This window comes from Colobus angolensis, unplaced genomic scaffold, assembly GCF_000951035.1.
Source record: "Colobus angolensis palliatus isolate OR3802 unplaced genomic scaffold, Cang.pa_1.0 Scaffold160, whole genome shotgun sequence".
Classification (NCBI taxonomy): Eukaryota; Metazoa; Chordata; class Mammalia; order Primates; family Cercopithecidae; genus Colobus; species Colobus angolensis.
In genome coordinates this window covers 132,634-138,572 of record NW_012114711.1, presented here as the reverse complement: position 1 = coordinate 138,572, position 5,939 = coordinate 132,634, and the positions used below count along the sequence as shown (strand labels likewise).

Here is a 5,939-nt window from a genome sequence, read left to right as displayed (position 1 = left end):
GGTGGCATTGCCAAGACTGGAACTCAGACAGTTTGGCTCCAGAGCTCCTGCCCTTTAGCACTGTGGAGGTGACTTGAGAGACCCTCTAAGTTCCAGACCAACCACAAATACCACTCCCCATTGGCCATAGTACATGACTAAATGTGACAATTACTTATACAGCATTTATTAAAAGCACAGTATTGTCCTATGCACTTTACATGTAGCATCCCATGCATCTTCTTATCAACTCTTTTAGATAGGAACTGTTATTCTTCATCTTTTATAGAGGAAGAAATTGAGTGGCAAATCAGTATGTAACTTGGTGAAAGTCTCCCACTTAAATAATTAGTAAAGTTGGAATCCAAATCTAAGCATCCAACCCCAGAGCCCAAGCTCTCAACTAACCCTGATCACTTTTTCGAGTAAGGACTTTGTATCTCTCAAATGCCCCCTATTAAAATGAACCTCAGCCATGTGAGAGCAGTGTGATTTTTTTTTCCTGCCTCTAAAGCATGTTGAAGATTTGGGGACAAGTTTTATTGAAACTCCCCAAGGCACTAGCTTTCACCCTTGGTGGTGATTATCTAGTGACTACAGATGCCTAATTAAATGAGTTCAGGCACACCGATCTCCTTAATTCAGTTTCTTCCAACCCTCATCTTCATTCTGCCCTTGTCTTTGAACTCCTCATGCTTTGTCTCAGTGATCTCCTCCACTACCAGCTGTTACCATCTTCTGTATTGGGATGAATCCCTGACCCACAACTTCAGCCCAGACCTGGTTCCAAATCTCCATGTCCTTCATTCCACCTGCTCTAAGACCTAGGCACCTGGATTTTCCCTAGTGTAGCTGTGGCTGGTGTGCCCCACCCAAATCCCATGGGGTCTTTTTTCTACCCCCGTTTCCAAGCCGCTGCCTGCATTGCTGCAGTAGAGGCTCACACCTGCAACCTTCTCCTGAGGCTTGCCCTGGAGCAATGGGAGCTGCCTCACCCAGACTCGTACTCCCCACCTTCCCCTGACCTCAGATACTGATATTGTCTGTTCCAAGAATCTAGTGCAACTTCCTTAGACTACCAATCAATACTTCCTGCACCTGGCGACAACCTCGCTGTCAAATCTTCACTCTTGCTCAGCTGCAGAGCAGCTCCTCGGCCCTTCAGAGTTCCTCTGTCTTCTGTCCTTCTTGCCTTTGCTCATTCTGCTTCTATTTGGAATGTCATCCGCCCTGCTTCCAACTGTCAACATTCTACACATCCTTTGAAGGCCAGTGACACTGCGCTTCTGCCCACGAGGCATTCCCAAATTGTGCTTGCCCTTGCAACGTGGGTTATTGCTAGTTATGCATGGGTCTCTAGTCAGCATGGTTTGTATTCTTAAAGGTCAAGAATGAATCCGATTCTCTCAGCTATCTCTAGTTAAGGGTTCAAATGTGTACCCACCAAAGGGTATTGAAGTCCTAACCCTCAGTACCTGTGAGTATGACTTTATTTGGAAATAGGGTCATTGCAGATGTAACCAAGTTAAAATGAGGTCATTAGGGTGAGCCCTAATCCAAGAGAAGAAGAGAGACAGAAACAGACGGGCACAGAAGGAAGATGATGTGAAGACACACGGGAGAACACAGAGGCAGAGATTGCAGTGATGATGCTCTCGTGAGCCAAGGAACTCCAGGACTTCTGGCAAAACCAGAAGCTCAGAAAAAGGCATGGAGCTGATCTCCTCTAGAGTCTTCAGAAAGGGCATGGCCCAGCGGACACTCTGATTCCAGACTTCCAGCCTCCAGGAAGGAACTGCAAGAGAATAAATGTCTGTTGTTCTAAGCCACCCAGTTTGTGGTCCTTTGTCACAGCAGCCCTAGGACGCTAATATGTTAAGTATCTCACACAGTACCTTCCACAGAGTAAATAATGGCAAAGGCTTGTTGAATTCACATGGGGGTGGAATGTTTCTCTCACTAGCTTTTTTTTTTTTTTTAAACAAGCTATTTAATGGTTATTGTAACATGCCTTGCATTATGCTGATAGAATCTCTCAGATTTCCTAAACCTTTTGTTGTTATTCCATACCTATACACTACCCAGCCCCCACTTGTATGTTCCATATGTGCTCTTTTCTTTTCTATTCTCTTCTCTTTTCTTTTTCTTTTCTTTTCTTCTTCTTCTTCTTCTTTTTTTTTTTTTTTTTTTGGTAGAGACGGGGTCCCACTATGTTGCTCAGGCTGGTCTTGAACTCCTGGACTCAAGCAATCCTCCTTCCCTGGCTTCCCAAAGTGCTGGGATTACAGGCATGAGTTGCAGTGCCCAGCCATTCCATATATGTGATGGAGAAGAGAGTTTACACCAACCTAATAGTTACTTAATGTTGTATAATGAATCATGGCAAAGCTTAGTGGCTTAAAACAAGAGTCATTTTTTACATTTCACAGTTCCTGTGCAGCAGCTTGGCTGGGAGGTCCAGACTCTGGACTTCTCATGAGGTTGCAGTCATCTAAAGGCTTGACTGAGGCTGGAAGATCCACTTCCAAGGTGGCCCACTCACGCGACTGGCAGCTTAGTGCTGGCTATTGGCAGGAGGCCTCAGTTTCCCTGCAGAGGCTGCTTAAGTGTCATGATGGCATGCTGGTTGGCTTCCCCCAGGCTGAACCACCCAACCAGAGAGCAAGATAGAAGCTACAAAGCCTTCATGACTTAGCTTTGAAAGTCACAAATCATCACTTCCACCATGGTATACCATCTACACAGGCTAGCCCTGATTAAATGTGGGAATGCATGAATACCAGGAGGTGAGGATCATTGAGGTCCATCCCCATTAGTCAAGGCCATGCAATCTCAGCAGGGGCAATACCATCCCAACCAGGCAAAATTTCATTCTTGGAAGGAATGAAAAAAAATTACTTTTTATGTATAAGCAAAGATATACATACTGTACATAAACAGATACAGAGTATATCTGTGGTGCTAGTTTCATGGTGAAGGGAACAGACAATAAGGAAAAAAATTGTCTAAAAATCTTGGGGGTGGCTGGGCATGGTGGCTCATGCCTGTAATCCCAGCACTTTGGGAGGCTGAGGCAGGCGGATCACGAGGTCAGGAGATCGAGACCATCCTGGCTAACACAGTGAAGCCCCATCTCTACTAAAAATACAAAAAATAAGGTGGGTGTGGTGGCGGGTGCCTGTAGGCTCAGCTACTCAGGAGGCTGATGTAGGAGAATGGCGTGAACCCGGGAGGCGGAGCTTGCAGTGAGCCTAGAGTGCGCCACTGCACTGCAGCCTGGGTGACAGAGCGAGACTCTGTCTCAAAAAAAAAAAAAAAAAAAAAAAAAAGTCCTGGGGGTGATCTTTTTTTTTTTTAATTTGAAAGTAAACTTTAATGTCAAAAATGCAAACTTGGGGAGGGCAGAAAGGTCACACACAAGGCTGCCACTTCACACCTGGAGGGTTGCATGGTGGCCGGGCAGAGGCGCTCCTCACTTCCCAAATGGTGCTGGGCAGTCAGACTCCACTGCTAGATCTGTGACTTGGGTTTAAGCCTCTCCCTTCTGCCCTCATCTGGAGATGCTGATAGCCTGGGGTCTCCCTCCTTTGGCTCGGGGTGGAGACTGGAGCCTGGAAAGACCCTGCCCTCAGCAGGAACTCCCCCTGGGCCCTGCTCTGTGACCCTGAGCCCAAATCTGGATTCTTCCTTTACTTTCTCAAGCCACTTTGGGCCTGCCCAGCTCTTTCAGAGCCCTGTCATGTAGGTGACAACACTGTTTTTCCTCCCTTCCCTTCCCTTCCCTTCCCTTGCCTCTCTCTCTCTCTCTTTCTTTCTTGCATTTTAAATAGAGACAGGGTTTCATCATATTGGCCAGGCTGGTCTTGAACTCCTGACTTCAAGTGATCCACTCGCCTCTGCCTCCCAAAGTGCTGGGATTACTAGGCATGAGCCACTGCGCCTGGCCCCCGTTCTAACCTTCTTGGTGTAAGTGCTGTCATCACGTTCCACCCCAACCAAACCTTGAGTGGGCAGCCTCTGCAGAGGACCACTCACAACTGGCCTGTAGTCACGGTCCCCTGCAGAGCCCTCACAGGTGGTCCAGATGTGCCCACTGGCCCTACCCCGGCTGCGTCTTCCCTGCCCCTGGCCTGCTCTGCCTGATGTGCGCTGTGCACTTGACTCTGCTGACTCCCAGAGGGCCTCCATCACACACGGAGCCAGCCTCATCAGCGGTCTCAGTAGGTGGTGTTCAGGGACAGGGTAATGGGATCCAGCCCTTCCTAAGGTGTACCTGGGCTGCAACTCAGCATGGACGTTCAGAACAAAGAGACGCAACTGTGAGTGACCCTGGGCCCCACAGGCCAACCATCAACAAGGCCTTGGCCCTAGTCCATCGGGCACTCACCCCTTGCAACATGTGGACCCGCTGATGCTCAATGTGTGAACGAGTACCTGGAGGCCTCAGCCCACGCTGCTGGCATGGCCAGCGAAAAGGATCTGCCTGCCTCTCCCCCACCCAGGTGTGGCAGCTCCTGGTGCCAGTTTCCCAGGAGCATGGCCAGGCCCTGGATCTCTCCATCACAGCTGTGGCTATGGCTTCTTCCGGGAAGTGAGGTGGGGTCACCACCCTTGCAGCAGCGCTGCTTCAATGCTCTGTAGGCCTGCATGGCCTCCTATCTCTCCTCCCCACAATCTGCTGGTAGGCCAGGGAGGCAGTCAGAGGCTGGGACACACCGCCAGGGCTCAGAAGCATCCTCAGCATCTGCGATCTCCTGCCAGGCTGGTCCTTGCTTATGCTCCTCCCAGGCCTGGTAGTCAGCTCTGGAGGCTGCCGGACAACCTCACCAAACTTCATCGTGTCTCTGAGCAACTCCTGCTCCAGCCTGTCTGCCATCTTTTCCTCCTTTTTCTGCCGGACTTTATCTAGTCGTTGCTTCTGGAATGCTTTTTTTGCTTTTTTCAGCTCAGACTTCTCCTTGGGAGCTGCCTGGACGTCTGGCAGCCGGGTGGCCTGGTTCTTGCTGAGGAATAGCACGTGCTGGACCTCTTGCTGCATGCACTGAATATAGGCCTAGTCAGACTCCCCTTTCCTCTGCTTGAACTTGGGGATGGCGATGTCGGGCTCCACTCCCTTTGGAGTCTTTCTGAAGGCCACCTGGGCTGCTTTCTTCCTCTTCTTGTTACCGATTGGGTTTTTCATCTTCTGGCAGCTCCCCATAATCTCCCGGAGCCAGAAAGGGATCTCCTTTTCCTCCTGGTTCTTGGGCGTGCAATTCACTTTCTTCTCTTTGCTGCGAAGCCCGGACCACGGGACTGGGTGCTGCTTTCCCAGCGGCTGCCCTTGGTGCCACCGCTGCACCTGCCAGGGACTCCCAGGACCCACTGGTGCCCTGGGCACTGCTGCTTCACCTCCAGCTTGCGCTGTCTCCATGCTGAAAGCTTCCCTAGTGAAGCCACTTCTGCATTCCTCCAGTTTTTAAAATGGTTAAGAAACACTGGCTAAAACTTTTTCAGTTGTAAGCAATAAAACCCAGTTCAAACTGACTTAAGCAAAAATGAAGTTCACGAGTCTGGACTTCAGGTATTGCCAGATCCAGAGGTTCAGATACTATCAGCAGTGCTTTTTCTATCCATATTACACACAGACTGTCTCCAAGCAGCTGTCCGTGAGGGCCCCTATGAGTGTTATTTACATCTTACTGCCAGCTATCTGGGAGGATTGTGAAACACTGCCCAGCCCTAACAAGCCTAGATTAGACAGCAGTGTAGGCGCTAAGACTCCCACGTATATGGACAGAGAAGATAAAAGACCTTCAACCATTTCACAGTGCTGCCTGGGGAGGGCTCATTTTCTCCTGATATTCTAGGAGAACAAGAAAAACAGGGCTTCGCAATCTGATAGGTATAAATTCAAATCTAAGATCTACCAGTTACTAGCTCTGTGATCCTTAAAGTTCTTAAAGCTTCAGTTTTTCATC

The 5,939-nt window shown here is 49.2% G+C and overlaps 1 pseudogene; it reads right to left on the bottom strand.

The window, feature by feature from the left end:
- Positions 1 to 4,539: 4,539 nt before the first annotated feature.
- On the bottom strand, positions 4,540 to 5,392 carry LOC105508390 (annotated as a pseudogene).
- Positions 5,393 to 5,939: the final 547 nt, after the last annotated feature.